The following is a 16,123-nucleotide window of genomic DNA, read 5'->3' on the forward strand; positions in this document are numbered from 1 at the left end:
CGAACTCACAGTTGTTGAGTGAGGGCCTCCTCTGTGCTGAGCCCTGGGCCTGTACATTCTCATTTTAAGTTTTCACAGCCACCTCTATTTTCCAGATGAAAACTGAGGGGCTCAGAGAAATTAACTTGCACAAGGTTCACAAAACTTTTGATGCCACTCCCTTACTTCCAGGAAGGGATAAGGAGGTGTCAGACTCTCCATCCGCTCCCCTCACTTTCCCAAATCCGCATCTTGATAACTGGGTATGAGCTACGTGGAAAATTGGCAGTGAGCTTCAAAGGGAGTGGCTTAGTCACGGCCGCGTTTATCTCCTCCCGTTCTAAGTAAAGAGAATTTGTCATAGCGTACGTTACTATATTTTTCATGCCCCAGTGTCACACTTTGTGCTGCTCAGTCATGCTGGGAATGGTGCAGTTCTAATAGATAACCCCCCGTTGGGTAAAATGGCTATTTTTAGGCGTCTCCCGGCGCTCCTGTGAGGGGCCTTTGCAATAGCATTTCTCATGTTCCATCAGCGGTCTGCAAAAACATGAAGCAAATTTACCCAGATATTGTTGACCTTGTACATGAGGGGAAGAATGTTTCTGGTTTTGTGTGTGTTTTCCCTGACGAACATTTGCATTCTTTCCTTCTTCACTTCTTATTTTTTCTCATACTGACATTAAGAAACAACAGAAGGCCACTTACCCCACAATTTAAAACTTGGGATCTTAACCTGTACAGACAGTTGTTCTCTATGAGGAATGTGAAACATCTGACAGAATTTCCTGAAGGAATGAAGAGCCACAATCCCTTGATTAAAACCACGTTACGACAGAAATCAGGCCATATCCGAAAGCCCCTGGCAGAGGGCTGCTTATTTAATCAGATGAAAAAGGTAGCGCAAGTTGGATGTTTATGGCATCACCAGGGCCTTTCTGTGATGCTTAAACTTTTTAAAGAACGTACTGAGAACTCCCTCTTAAGGCTGCCTCTGCTCTGAGTTATTTTCGCAAAGGCTGGCCTTCCTTCCTGCATCCCAGTGACTGATAGTCATGGTAATAGATGAAAAGCCCAAACTTCCATTCTGACAGGCTGTGAACTTTTATCTGAAGTTGTAATTGTCAGGCTCCCCGTGTTATTTTCTTGCTGTCTTATACAGCGATGATGAAAGGGGCCTGGGGAAAAGTAACAGAAAAAGCCTTCCAGAAGGTATGTGCCTAAAACAGGGTTTGTCAACCTTATCAGTATCGACATTTGGGGCTAGATAATCCTTTATTGTGGGGTTGCCCTGTGCACTGGAGGGTGTTTTGTTTGTTTTTTTAAAAAAATTATTTATTTATTTATTTATTTATGGCTGTGTTGGGTTTTCATTTCTGTGCGAGGGCTTTCTCTAGTTGTGGCAGGCGGGGGCCACTCTTCATCGCGGTGCGCGGGCCTCTCACTGTCGCGGAGCACAAGCTCCAGACGTGCAGGCTCAGTAGTTGTGGCTCACGGGCCCAATTGCTCCGCGGCATGTGGGATCCTCCCAGACCAGGGCTCGAACCCGTGTCCCCTGCATCAACAGGCAGATTCTCAGCCACTGCGCCACCAGGGAAGTCCTGGAGGGTGTTTAACAGCATCCCTAGATGCTAGTAACACTCCTGGAGTTACGACAGCCAAAACTGACTCCACACACTGCCAGGTGTCCCAGTGTTGAGAGCCACTGGCCTTGATCTTGGTGGTCTTGAACTTGCATCCTGCTCCTTTGCCCTGTGCATCTCCCACTTGCAGCTCTCCCATGAACAGGAACCTGTTTTCTTCATCCTACCCTTACTGCCTTGAGATAGTGCTACATCTGGACAGGTGTGCCAAGCTCGCCCAGGCCCGGGAACCTGGAATAAGGCATTTCGCTTGAAGTGTTGCAGCCAGCACTCTCCCTGGCAGGTCCCTGTCGCTGCTTGTGCTGCAAGGTATGCTGATGGGCAGGTGTGTCAGTAGTAAGACCGTCTTGGAGACAGGTGTGTGGAAGGGAAACTATCTGGTCGGTGTGGGGTGGAGCCTGGCAGCCCCAGCTTCTGGTCCTGATGGCGGGGGCAACTGATGGATCACCACGCTCTGATCCCTGGCAGCCCAGGCCTGTGATAGACAGAGAGCTGCCCTGCTGTTTCCCCTTTTGGAATCTGAGGGCAGAGATGGTGAAACTCCTGGGAGAGGCTCAGCTGGATCCCAGTGAGCGGGAGCACAGCCCTTTCCCAGGGCCAAGGGGTGGGAGGTTTTATGAGTGCCTCTCTCTGGGACATATGGCTCCACCGGCCCCCAGAGCACCCAGACACCTGGGTGCAGTGGCTACACTGGGGCACTGGGGGAAGAGCACTGATCCAGGAGTCACGTGGCCTGAGTTTGGTTTCCATTCTACTCCGAGTAGCAGTGTGACCTTAGGCAAATAGAGTCCTCCCTCTGTCCTCATGTTTCCCATAAAGCCACCTTCCTGTGTTCCTGTAGAACATTCTTCACTTCTGTTTTCTCCTGACTTACAGGCAAAGGTGGGATTGTTGACAGGTGGAATTGTGGCCTTATTGAATTTGCTTTTAGTTGTGAGTTCCTGACTAGTGGGGTTCAGTGAGGGGCTTGGGGGGGCTCATTCATTGTTTTTTGCCTCATGTTTATGGGGTCTTGGAGGAGAGCCCAATAAATAGCATTTCTCTCTCCTGAAGAAACTGAGAGATGAGACCCTGGTTGCGGGTTTGAACTTTGGAACTTGTCCAGATTTATTTATCAAGTAAGTCATCTTCTTCCCCTGGAGCCAGTAAATCAAGTGTCCCAAAGGCCAGGAGTTTTTAGGGAAAGTGCTGGACACTGGAGGGCAAGGGTCATGGTCAGTGTGGACTGTGAAGGCCCTGTCCTATGCCCGGTAGGGGATGCTGGCCTGGCTTTCCTTGACCATCTCATTGCTCCAGGCTGGTTTCAGACCCTGGCTGTCCTGACCTGCTGGTGAGGGAGTACTGCTGTCATGTCCTTCTGAGCCTGGAGACAGCTCAGTGGTGACAGCCCAGGGACGACGCAGTGGTGTCCACACCACCCAGTGCCCCTCTGAGCTCAGTGGTAGAGCTCAGTAGTAGATTACATTGGCCCTTGGTGGAATTCCCAAATTCCAAGGAAGAGCGTGGGGGATTGGGCCAACCATGAACTATCTCAGGTTCTGGGGTGCATCAGAAAACCTGCCACACCAGGTCGCTGATGTCTGCTCCTCTCGGCGTCATGGTCTCCACAGCCCCCCGGACCCTGCCTTCGGAGGCCTGTGGAGGAGCGGGACAAGCCTGCACTCTGTGTTCCCCCTTTAACTGGAAGCTTGGAGTCCTCGAGGCAGCTGCTCTGTTTTATGTGTCCCACTGACTGAGTCCAAGCTCTGCGTGAGCCTGGTCCCCGAAGTGTGATGTGTGGCCTCTCCAAGGCTGGACCAGCATCCCGGCTCTGTCCCTGGTGCACACCCAGCTTGCTTGGAGGTCATATAGCTCACCATAAAAATGGTGTGAGTGGCCAGCTCTTTCTTCACTGTGGCTCTGGGCAGCCCAGCCCAGCTTTGGGGTGGATGCGAGGCCTGAGAGTGAACTTCTTTGTGGATAATGACACAATTCCAGAAAAATGCAGCATCTCCCGGATGCAGCTTCTGGAGCTCGGCCTGGGGAGGGGGGCCTGGAGGATTCTTCGTGTCTGGGCTCTTGGCGGTTCTTTGCCCCAGGGGGGATGTGTGTGTGTGCATGTGTGCATGCTTTTTCACAGGACACATTATTTTCAGATGCTTGTGTGGACAGTTTTTGGGAGTCCCCTGGGGAAAAGGAAAAAGTACAGAATGCTGTGACACCTGATGGAAAATATTATGCCTTAGTCAATGGAGCTGATGTGTCTCCTCTGACTCTTGCCTTTAGACTAAACCAAACCTCAGCCAGAAAGGATGAGGCACACATGGAGCCTTCTGGGCTGGTGACTGTCCCTCTGCAGTGGCACTGTCTTAATTCTAAGCGCCTTGGAAAAATGCTTTCAGAACCGTACAGTGCTTGAGTTTGGGGGAGGTGCCGAACGGTCATCTTGGCCAAATAACTCTTTTTAAAGGAAGAGGAAACTGAAGGCCAGGGAAGACCTACGACCCACCCAGGGTTGCACAACTAGAGCTTGAATCCTGTCTCTTGAAACCCAAAAGAAGGTTTTGTCTATCCTGTGCTACTTGAGTCTTCAGACATATATTGTGACAAGTTTTAGACAGGATTTTAATTTCCACTCTGGTCTCATTTGTTCAGTCACTCTGAGCGTCACACGTGCTTCAGGGACTGTGGACATAGAGGTGAGCAAGGCGGACCTGGTCCTTGTGCTTGGGGGGTTCCCAGTCTAACGGGGAAAACGGCTGTGAACAAGACACCACGTGTGAGATGCGAGCAGAAGCAGAGTCCCAGCTCCAGGAATCACCCGTCACCCCCCAGACCCCACCCTCCATCCTCCAGGCCCTCTCTGCTCTTTGCAGAAAGGCTCTCAGTATCAGAGAATTTAGGGAACTTACTTATGGTCGGCATGGCCGGGTCGAGGCCTGTGGGTCTGGGGAGGTGACACCGGGCCGCAGCACACCCCTCTCCTCCCCACTCCCACCCCGACCCGTCCCCTAGCCTTCTGAGCCACTTTCCTTGGACTCTGGCCTAGTGGCTGTGTCTCTGGTTATGAGTGTTTGGCCTTTGAGCATATTCCTTTTCTTTCCTTTTTTAAAAAGATTGAGATATAATTCACATATCACAAAATTCACCATTTAAAGTGTACATTTCAGTGAATCTCAGTGTATTCACAATGTTGTGCAACCGTCAACACTATCTCATTCCAAAACAGTTTCATCCCCAAAAGAAGCCCTACACCTGTGAGTAGTCACTCGCCATTTGCCCCTGTTACAGCTCCTGGCAATCTGTGTCCTCTCTTGCTGGACGTTTCACATAAATCGATCATACAATATGTGGCCTTTTGTGTTGGGCTTCTTTCACTTAGTCTGACATTTTCAGGGTTCATCCATGTGGTAGCAGGTGTCAGGACCGCATTCCTTTTGGTGGCCGAGTAATATTCCGTTGGGTGGATGTATCACATTTTGTTTATGTATCTGTTGATGCCCCTTTCATTTTAACTCTAATCACAGCCTCCGATGTCTACTTGTGTTCTCTGGTGAGTGTTTGGAAGTTGTTTCTAATTTGTCTAATGGAAACTTTGGTCAACATTCTCCCCTTGCTAGGCTGGCTGTACTGGCCTAAGGAGAAGCTAAAGCAGTGATTCTGAATTGGGAAGGGGAATGTCCTCTCCCCCAGCTCCCCAAATCTGACATGACTCCCCCGAGGGCACTGTGACAGGTGGGAGTACGTCATATCTCGAGAGTGTTGGGGCAGAGTGGCTGAGTCCGTGGATGAGGGGATGCTGTAGATGGGCTGGGCTGCCTGACCGACTGGCCTGCATGTCTTTATTTACATCTCACCTGAGCTGCCGTGACGGGTTATGGCGCAGCCAGTCCAAGAGCATGTTTGGGGCCCTTGCTTAGAGTATTGTCTTTATTATCTTTTATTTTCCCCATTTATTTCATTAAGATGTAAACTTCACCGTTTAAAATCGCACGGTTCTGTACATTTTAACAAATACATGGAGTCATATAAGTACTACCGCAATGAAGAACATTTTCGTCACCCTCTGAAATTCCCCCAGATTCCTTTATAGTCATCTCCTCCCCCAGCCCCAGCTTCTGGTAGCCTCAGATTTATTTTCTGTCCCTGTGTCTTGTCGTTACAAGAATATCACAAATGAAATCACACAGAACGTAGCCTTTTGAGTCTGGCTTCTTTCACTTCGCATAATGGATTTGGATTCGCTGTGTCGCCATGTGTGTAAGTTCCCTTTTATTTCTGAGTAGTATTCCATTGTTTGTTTATCCGTTCCCCAGTTGAAGGACATTTGGGTTGTTGCCAATTTTTGGTGACTATGAATAAAGCCGCTATAAACATTCATGAACAGCTTTCTGTGTGAACATAAGTTTTCATTTCCCTTGGGTAAATATCTAGGAGTGGGATTGCTGGGTCATATGGTAAGTGTATGTTTAACTTTATAAGAAACTTCCAAGCTGTTTCCCAAAGAGCTGTAGCATTCTCACCAGTGATGTATAAACGTTCATTGTCTTTTATTACATTCTAGTCTCCAAATTGATCAGAGCCAATATACGCTTGGCATTTTTCGTTGCAAGGTACAAAGACCTACTCTGTTTACCTTACCTGTTTTAGTTCAGATTCTCCCAGAAGTAGCCTCTGAGGCAGTGATTCGAGTATAAGTGGCTTATTTGGGGGATGGTCCCAGGAAACACCAGCAGGGCAGTGGAGAGGTGAGAGGAAAACAAAGGAAGCCAAAAAAGGGTGTTCCATCGAGCAGTTTGCCATTTGGGACAGCTCATGCTCTGTCCCACTAGGAGCTCTGAGAACCAGTACAACACACGCCTGAGGTTTCTCCCACACGAGGAGCGAGACAGCTGCGTTCTGCAGACCATCTCCCGTGTCACGGGCTGAAGGCTGCTGCTGGGGTCTTGTTCGTGGCGCTTGCAGCTGCCCCGGGTGCAGGGACAGCTGGCTTTGGCAGACAGAGTCACAGGTGAAGGGTATTTGGAAGTCAGGCCAACCTGTGACAGTCAAGGTGTGCGCTCCTCAGATAGTAGACATTTCCTTCCAGCCGCTCCCCATCTCCCTCTCTCAGCACGGCTCTCGCCACTGGTGGCTCTCGCCACTGGTGGCTTCCCTCTCTGCTTTGTAATTCTGCTGTTGTGTCTCTTCTTATGTTCCCACTACAACTCACTGACTCTGTTGATTTCAGACTCCCCAAAGAGAGAAACTGGCTGGCGAGTTAGTCACTGCCTTTTTACTGGGCAAAGTCCTCAATTTAGATCATCCTATAGACCTTCTGGCCATCCTTCGACTGCCCTTGGGTTAGGTGGCCTGGTCAGGGCCACTCAGCTGTGACCAGGGAGGTGAGTCAGAGAGTTTGGAGAAGCGCTGTCCAATAGAACCTTCTGTGATGATGGAAATGTTCTGTATCTGTGCTACCCAATATGGTAGCCACTAGCCACAGAGCGCTATTGAGCACTGGAAATGTGGCTGGTGCTACTGAGGAACTGAATTTCTAATTTAGCTTAATTTTAATTAATTAATATTCAACTTCAGATAGTGGCTAGTGTACTGGACAGCACAGTTCTAGACCATGGGCCACGAAGTGGCCTTGACCTTTTTCTCTAGCATATAATGTGATATGTGATATAACCTTTTCTAGAGGTCAGTTTTTTAAAAAGCTAATTAATATCTGATCCAGAATCTGTGGGATTCTGATTCTGAATCTTTTAAACTCTTGTTTCCCCCATCTGCTTCAAGAATGGGAAGTACCATCATTTTAGGCAATGAACTTAAAATTGACCCAGTGATTTTTTGGGGGGTATGATTCTGTTATGAACCTCCTTTGATATATTTACATTTTATCCTCAGAAGTTCTCTTTAATTCTGTGACTCACTCTGACCTCTGTACTACCCCTATTTTGTGTTGTCAGATGTCTGCGTGTGAGTTACTGATTTCCCCCCTCACACGTGGAGACACTTGGCAGGTGGTTGACCCACCAGGGAGTAGGGCTGAAGTTGTCTCTTGGAACTTGGAAGTACAAGTTGTGTTCCTGATGGCAGCTTAAGTGTGCATTTCTAAATCAGAACCAAATTAGGACAGGTGTTCCGTGAGACACCATTACAGGAAATGTTAATAGGTATATCCAAGAAAAAAGGTTCTATGGTCAAATATTTTGGGAAATATTGCTTACTATAGCTTTTTCTTAGGTATTCTTTTTTTAAAAATTCTTTTCCATTATGGTTTATCATAGGATAATGAATATAGTTCTCTGTGCTATACGGCAGGGCCTTGTTGTTTATCCATTACATATATTATAGCTTACGTCTGCTAACCTCATCCGCCCACTCCATCCCTCCGCCAACCCCCTCCCCCTTGGCAACCACAAGTCTGTTCTCTATGTCCATGAGTCTGTTTCTGTTTTGTAGATAGGTTCATTTGTGTCATATTTTAGATTCCACATATAAGTGATATCATATGGTATTTGTCTTTCTCTTTCTGGCTTATTTTACTCAGTATGACAATCTCTAGTTGCATCCGTGTTGCTGTAAGTGGCATTATTTCGTTCTTTTTTATGGCTGAGTAGTATTCCGTTGTATATATGTATCACATCTTCTTTATCCATTCATCTGTCGATGGACACTTAGGTTGTTTCCATGTCTTGGCTATTGTGAATAGTGCTGCTATGAACATAGGGGTGCATGTATCTTTTTGGATTAGAGTTTTGTCTAGCTATATGCCCAGGAGTGGGACTGCTGGATCATATGGTAATTCTATTTTTAGTTTTCTGAGGAGCCTCCATACTGTTTTCCATAGTGGCTGCACCAACTTACATTCCCACCCACAGCGTAGGAGGGTTCCTTGGATATTCTTTTTTTTTTTTTTTGTGGTACATGGGCCTCTCACTGTTGTGGCCTCTCCCGTTGCGGAGCACAGGCTCCGGACGCGGCCATGGCTCACGGGCCCAGCCACTCCGCGGACTGTGGGGTCTTCCCGGACCGGGGCACGAACCCGTGTCCCCTGCATCGGCAGGCGGACTCTCAACCACTGCGCCACCAGGGAGGCCCTCTTGGATATTCTTAATGCACATTCTTATATCAAAGGCTCTGAGAAGTCCTGCAGAGGAATAAAATATTCTTTTTCACTGTATAAATCAGGTTTTCCAAAATTATTTGGACATGGAATCCACCTTTTTTTTTTTTTTTAATGGGCCATCTCTTTTTTGGCATTTCCTAGGATACTGGTCTGTAGACCCTTTAGTTTAGGAAACAGGTATAGGCAGTTCTTAAACTTTTTTAGCTTAAAAGTCTGAGTGCTTGGCTAAGAAGGAAATTCTCTTTTCCATTATGCTCTTAGCTTTTCTTCTACAATCTTTACTTCTTGTCTCCTTCTCTTCCCCTCTGTCCCCCAAGTATTGAAAACCTGGTTGATTACTAATTGTGGGACTTTTTCTGTAACACACATTCTGAGAGAGATGGCTGGACACATCAGAGAGTCACAGTGTTGCTTTTCTCAAATGCCATGTGCCCCAAGAGGCTCTATGTTTGTTATCAAAATGTGCTGCTCACATGCTGCCTTGGGTGCTGTCATTGGCATTTTCAACTTGTTCCTGTGTCATTTTGCAGCCTGGTTCTTCTGAATTTCAGCAAAATGACTGTGATTAGGTATGTCTCTTTACATTTCAAGTGACAGAAGCTCAACTCCAACTAGCTTAAGTGAAACAAACAAGAAACAAATCAATCCTAGGGAGCTTAGTTTAGTTTGGTTTAATTCTGGGTGGGGCTCAAATGATGTCATCTGGTGATGGTCCCTCTCTGTTTCCTGTCTCCCCGCCTTCCAAAGCTCTTGGCTCTGCTTCTCTTGGTGTGTTGGCCTCTTTCTTTCCTGACACAGCTCATCTCTTTCGCCATCATGGGAAAGATGGCCAGCTGCTCTTTTTTTTTTTTTTTTTTTTGCGGTACGTGGGCCTCTCACCGTTGTGGCCTCTGCCGTTGCGGAGGACAGGCTCCGGACGCGCAGGCTCAGCGGCCATGGCTCACGGGCCCAGCCTCTCCGCGGCATGTGGGATCTTCCCGGACCGGGGCACGAACCCGCATCCCCTGCATCGGCAGGCGGACTCTCAACCACTGCGCCACCAGGCCCCGGCCAGCTGCTCTTTGTCGTTAAGATTTGCCGTCCCCCCAAAGAAAGACTTCCTGTGCCAGCACCAATATATCAGATGTCATTAAAACATTCTGATCAGCCTTGCTTGGGTTTTGTGTCCACACTTGTGAACAGGGGTTGGGGTCCTATGAGTCATGCAGGTGGCAGGGCACTGATTGGCAGCATAGCATAGTAAGTGGGGGCAGGACAATTTTTCAGCGGAGAGAGGGGCCCTGGGTGGACTGAAATGACAGTTATCCACTCACAGCGCCTACTCCCTTTTCCTGGTGACCAGGGCTACCCTGAGTCGTCATGGTGTGATGTGTCTCTTTGATCTTCAGTTTTCACAGTTGGGTTTTGGAATTCAAAACCTGATCAGACAGAAAGAGCGATTTTAGGTTTGAGGCTACAACTTAAACGGAGGCCTCTTGAGCAAGAGGCCAGACAGAGCTCGACCACCTGCGTAGCTGTGAGGCCAGACGTGTGCTGGTAAACATTTAACAACCAGCTCTTTGGAAAGAAGAATGTCGTGATTTGTAGCATTTGTGTTTCCATGGTGTGAATATTCCCTCCATAGCTGATTTCAAGCTGTCAACCTGACATCACTCCACAGGGGAATGGGAAAAGATGTTTGTAAGTGGCATGTGCCCATGTAAGCCAGCTCCACAACATGGTGTGAGGTCTACCAGGAAGACTGGAAGCCTGGGAGAGGTTATCAGATTCGTAGCTTGGGCTGTTGAGGGGAAAGATAGAACAGGACCAAAAAGGGATGAAAGCAGAACAATATGCCTTTGGCAGGCAGTTGAGTGGAGGCTGAGGTCCTTTTTGGAGTCAAATGACCTGGGTTTGAATTTCCACCCGCCACTTAAGAGCTGTCTGACCTTGAATAGTTCCCTTCACCACTATGTACCCAGTTTCCTCATCTGCAAAATGGGAAGAATATTGAGGCTCCATTGAGATGATGCATGGGATGTGTTGCACACAGGGCCTAGCCCCTACCAAGCACTTAAATATTAATTTATATTAATCAACAATTAATTAATTAATTAATTAATTAATAATATTAATTAACAATTAAATATTAATTGTTGGGACTTCCCTGGTGGCGCAGTGGTTAAGAATCCGCCTGCCAGTGCAGGGGACACGGGTTCGAGCCCTGGTGTGGGATGATCCCACATGCTGCGGAGCAACTAAGCCCATGCTCCACAACTACTGAGCCTGCGCTCTAGAACCCACAAGCCACAACCACCGAGCCCGCGTGCCACAACTCCTGAGGCCCGTGCGCCTAGAGCCCATGCGCCACAACAAGAGAAGCCACCGCAATGAGAAGCCCACGTACCGCCACAAAGAGTAGCCCCTGCTCGCTGCAACTAAAGAAAGCCTGCGCATAGCAACGAAAACCCAACACAGCCAAAAATAAATAAAAAGATAAATTTATTTTTTAAAAAATTAATTGTTGCTATTACTGACCACAAACAATAATTTGTATAGGATCTTAGGGTCCAAAGAGGAAGGTGCAGACCTGTCCTAGGGCGCTCAGTGTCTAGCTGGGAGGCAGACTCCAAGATGCCTTCCATCCTTTTGTGCTACTCTGTGCTGGGCTAGTGGGGGCTCACAGCAACCTCTTGGGACAAGTGGCAGCCTTTACCCATTTTACCCCCTTTGCTGGGAACCAGGAAGCCTTTCCTCTGTGAATCAAGCACATGTGTCTGGTCCCCTCCTGCCCATAATTTTTGGGGCCCTGCTCATATGTCGGGCTCTGTCCTCCCTGCTTTCTATTCCTCAGTTTCCTTAATCTTCTTAACTCCTCTATGAGCCAGGCATCACCAGCCTTGTTTTACAGATGAGGAAACTGGGGCTCAGGGTGGAGCAGGCCTTTGCTGAGGCTCCTGGGCAGGTGAGTGGAAGAGCAAGGATTTTAATTCAAAGTGGGCGTTGTGGACTGAATGTTCGTGTCCTCCAGAATTCATATGTTGAAGCCCTAACTTCCAGTGCAGTGATATTTAGGAGGTGAGCCTTTGGGAGGGGATTAGATTTAAATGAGGTCCTGAAGGACTTCCCCGGCGGTCCAGTGGTTAAGACTCCGCACTTCTGCTGCAGGGGGTGCGGGTTCGATCCCTGGTCGGGGAGCTAAGATTCCGCATGCCTTGTGAGGGGCCAGAAAAATAAAATAAAAAATCCTGTTATTTGAAAAAATGAAACAAACAACAAATAACTAAATAAGGTCCTGGGAGTGGGGCCCCATGATGAAATTGTGTCCTTAGCTGAGCCGGGGACCACCTGGAGACAGAGGGCCTCCCTGGCTTCTCCTAGGAGGATGTCCTGAGGTGGAAGAGCTGTGCGCACTGTCTTAGGGAGGTTTATTTGAGGCTGCTGTGCGCCTGAGCAATCTGGATTCTTAACCTACTTTTAGAAACAATGCTGGTTGTTTTTACCCAGGAGAGCCCTTCCCAAGTGCTCAGCCACCATCCAATGAGCTTTCCCTTTTATAACTTGTGTGTTTTTAAAGGTGAGGAAGTTTAAATGGTAAAGCCGTAGGGTCAGCCAAGGGACCACGCTCTCTAATCCTTGCGGCTGGGGTAGGAAACAGGGAAAGTGGATTCTACCTGGAGCCAAAGAGGCCTATAGCTGCTTTTTCCTATTGGGCGGCTGGTTGAGGAACCAGAGGGCCTGTGCTGCTGCTTTCCCATGGGACTTGGATTTGGCCAGTTTGGCGGGGTTGGAGTAGGGAAGGGAGATGTGTTTTATTATCTGGTGCTGGTTTGGATGGCCTCTTCTGCCAGCTTACCAGTCTGGGGCCGGGGGTGGGTGGGAGGGAGGTTATGATTGTCCTGTAAGCTGGGCCTTGGGCTGCAAGGGGTTCCTAGGCTGGCAGGTGCCCGAGGCTGAGCTGACTGTGTCCTGAGTTAGGGATTGAGGATGGTGGTAAGTTGAGAGGCAAAGTCTTAGACCAGGCCACCTGTGGGTGGCCTTTGTGCCCTCTCTTTGTAGCTATGGTGTGAAAGAGCTAGGCTGTTCAGGGATCTTCCAGCTGCTGGTGGAGGTGGGGCATGGTGCCAGGTGGCAAAGAAGGAAGTGAGTTGGCTGAAGACTCAGCCCAGGGCCTGGGTGCCTTAGTGAGGAGGTGGGAGGGTTTAGCACTAGGGAACCATAGAAGGAGCTGATGCAGGAGCAACTCGTGGTTTAGAAAGCTGACTGGTAGCCCCAGGTAATTTCATGGACCGCAAGGGGTTGGACCCACACGCTGCAAACTGTGAGGCAGCCTTTTTCTTCCTTTTTGTGGCATACTGCTCTGATTTCAGCATGTCTCAAACTTTTCACCCCCTCACTAGTACAGGTCTAGGTACAGTGATAGTGGTCCAGGCCCTCTTGTTGGCGATTACTTCAGGAGGGACTGTACTTGGGATGTGACTCTGACCTACAGGGACTGCACGTGCTCTTTTCAACTTGCCTCTCTGTTTTGCTCACTGCGTGGAACTCACCCATAGGTTTTTATGCACCGATGTGGAATAAGTGAGTTCTATTTAGGCTGGTTTGGTCTTAGGGAGAGAAGCCCCATAAAAGCCATTTCCAATAAAGCGGGGTTTATTGTACATATACAACAGGCATCTCAAGACAGGCCCCATGAGGACTCGAAATGGACCATAAAATAAGGAATGAGGCTGTTCTTTCCATATTTCAGGAGCTGCTTGCTGACTTAGCACCGGGCCCAACAGGGCAGCCTCATCCCCCAGGCTGTGTGATCTCATTGCTCTCATGTCCCCACAGCTGAATGCCCCAAGTTCTTGGGGTCCCTGGGACAGAGAGCCCATCTGTCCTCTCCAGGCTACAGGAACCAGCCAGCCAAGGGATGGGAGTCTCTTGGGTCAGGTGTCCATTCCTGTCCAAGTAGGCACATCATTGGCACTTGTAACTGACAAATCAAGATGGGCAGGAGTGGAGGCAAGGGTAAGGCGGGATGGCTTAGGCGCCCCCCTTCCCATCCAGGAGAAGCTGCTCATGGCCATTCAGCTGTTTGGTAGAACCACTTTGAACTCATCCTGCTGCTCTTAGAAGGTGCTTGTGGCAGTACAGGAAAAAAAAGCCCTTGACCACTCTTGGATTCTACAGCAGGTAGCTCCAGTGCCTGCTGCGAACCTGAGTTTTGCCTTCCATGAAATGAAGGGGTCCGATTAGAGGCTTCTGGGAGTGTTTTCAAAGCTATGGGTTTGGTGGAGCTTTGCCTCGGCTCAGCCACACAAATGGTGATGTGGGACCGGGAGGCTGCTCGGGCATCAGAAAAGGCATCTTCGGGCTTCCCTGGTGGCGCAGTGGTTGAGAGTCCGCCTGCCGATGCAGGGGACACGGGTTCGTGCCCTGGTCCGGGAAGATCCCATGTGCCGTGGAGCGGCTGGGCCCGTGCACCATGACTGCTGAGCCTGCGCGTCCAGAGCCTGTGCTCCGCAACGGGAGAGGCCACAACAGTGAGAGGCCCGCGTACCGCAAAAAAAAAAAAAAAAAAGAAAATGCAGCCTCCCCACTCCTCTGCCCAGCCAGGTCCAAACCCCTAGATGCTGCCTCACAGGAAACAGGGTCCCCTGAGGATGGGAATAAAAGCCGGTGGAATTTCCGCAGATGTGAGGAAGGGGCAGGGTGCCCTTGTTTGTGCTGATCCCCAAATGAGTGTACTGTCTAAAGCCCACCAGGTTTGGTACCTGCAGGGTGTGTCACCAGGTGGCAAAGGACAAGGTAGAGACACTGGCACCAATCCCACTCCTGTTCTGTGCGCTGGCCTCATCCACACCCGCCTGTGTGCTCCCAGATGGAGAAATTTATCTCTTACCTGCTTCTGAAGCAGCAGATGGGAAAACGGAATTAGCAAAGGCAGCTTTCAAACAACCTTTGTGTTAATTAAGTAGAAATAATTAGATTATTTAAAAACAAAATCCAACACGGCATATTTCTGATTTTTGGATGTACTACTTTTCCGTGCAAAGAAGGGATTTTATAATACTATAGAGGACGTGCCAACGTAGCTTCCTTCCGTCTCCGGGCAGATCCCATGTGTGGGCGTCAGCAGTTGGTCCTGATGTCTGAGGACCTGCCTCAATTAGTGCAGCCTCATCAATGAGCTCAACCCCCTTGGTGACTTTCGTTGCATAGAGGGGGCATGATTTCGAGGTTGGAATAAGTCAAGTGGCCTAGGCTTGAATCCTAGCTCTTCTGCCAACTAGGATGTGACCTAATTTATTTGATTTCCCTGAACCTCTGTATTTTCATCTGTAAAACAGGGATAATAATAGGGTCGTTGACATTTAAATCCTTGACAAATGGCGCATGATAAATGCTAAGTGTTGTCCTTGTCATCTTGGTCATCCTCCTCCTCATCATCTCAGGACATGGAGTAGAGTAGGGGATGGATGGGGTGCACTGTCTCTTTAGTCCCTGGAGAATGCGGTCCTGGCCCTGTCTCCAGGCCTGGATGAAGGTGGGGTTCATCAGTCGTCTCCAGAGGCCTGGGCCCCAGCTGGCCTCACTCCTGGGTGATCTGGGGGAGTGGATGAGAGAGGGGGAGTCCTCACCTGGCAGCTGAGTCCCTGTGGGCCTGGAGGCCCCCTCCAGAGGGAGAGGATGTTCTGGCCCCTCCTCAGGGTAGAGCTGGGGCCTTGGTCACAGGCGGATCATAACTGTACCTCATTCCACACTCTTCCGGGCAAGTTTCTGCGTGTTCTTTAATGGAAATGGTAGAAATGAGCCGGCATCATTTCTAAACAAAGAGGGACTTTTCACAGGAAGCTTGCAGACCTGACATCTTCTTGCTTGCTGTGGCGCGTGGCCTCTTCACTGACAATTGGTGTGTGACTTGCTTGAGAACAATAGACAATAGTCGTGGCCTGCTTCCTGTGAGAAGCGAAGAATGGGCACAGGTGGGGTTCCGGAGGAAGGGATTTCCTGAGAGCATCCTGTCGCCCCTTAACATGTTGGCCCTGTAATGAGAGCCGTCAGGGCTGACATTATTGAGGGTGCCCGTAGGCGGGCCCTGTTCTGAGACCTCACACACTTGAATGAATGATCCAGAGGAGGTGGTCAGGACTGATGGAGGTGCCGAATGCTGTTGTCCAGGCCTCTTCCCTGGAGCCATCTTGGAAGGGGCTCGCCAGCTCCACGCCAGGGATGTTGAGCTTCGGGAGAGAGGGGTCTTGGCTTGCCCTGCCCCTCCCGCCCTGCCAGTGGCCCCTCGCACCGATTTCCTTGTCTGGTCTACTTCTGCCGTTTGGCCTCCTGTTAGTTCCTTCAGTGGACCTTCCTGTGCACCAGTCCCGCTGCCTGGAGCCTCTTCCCTCCTCTCCCGGCCCTTCACCCATTCGATTCTTCACTG

General features: G+C 49.3%; 1 protein-coding gene across 3 annotated transcripts in view; it reads left to right on the top strand.

The window, feature by feature from the left end:
• GRK5 (G protein-coupled receptor kinase 5) overlaps positions 1–16,123 on the top strand; it is a 225,128-nt gene that overhangs the window by 36,645 nt on the left and 172,360 nt on the right. The gene's annotated exons all lie outside the window — the stretch shown is intronic.

This window comes from Orcinus orca, chromosome 14, assembly GCF_937001465.1.
Source record: "Orcinus orca chromosome 14, mOrcOrc1.1, whole genome shotgun sequence".
Taxonomy (NCBI): Eukaryota; Metazoa; Chordata; class Mammalia; order Artiodactyla; family Delphinidae; genus Orcinus; species Orcinus orca.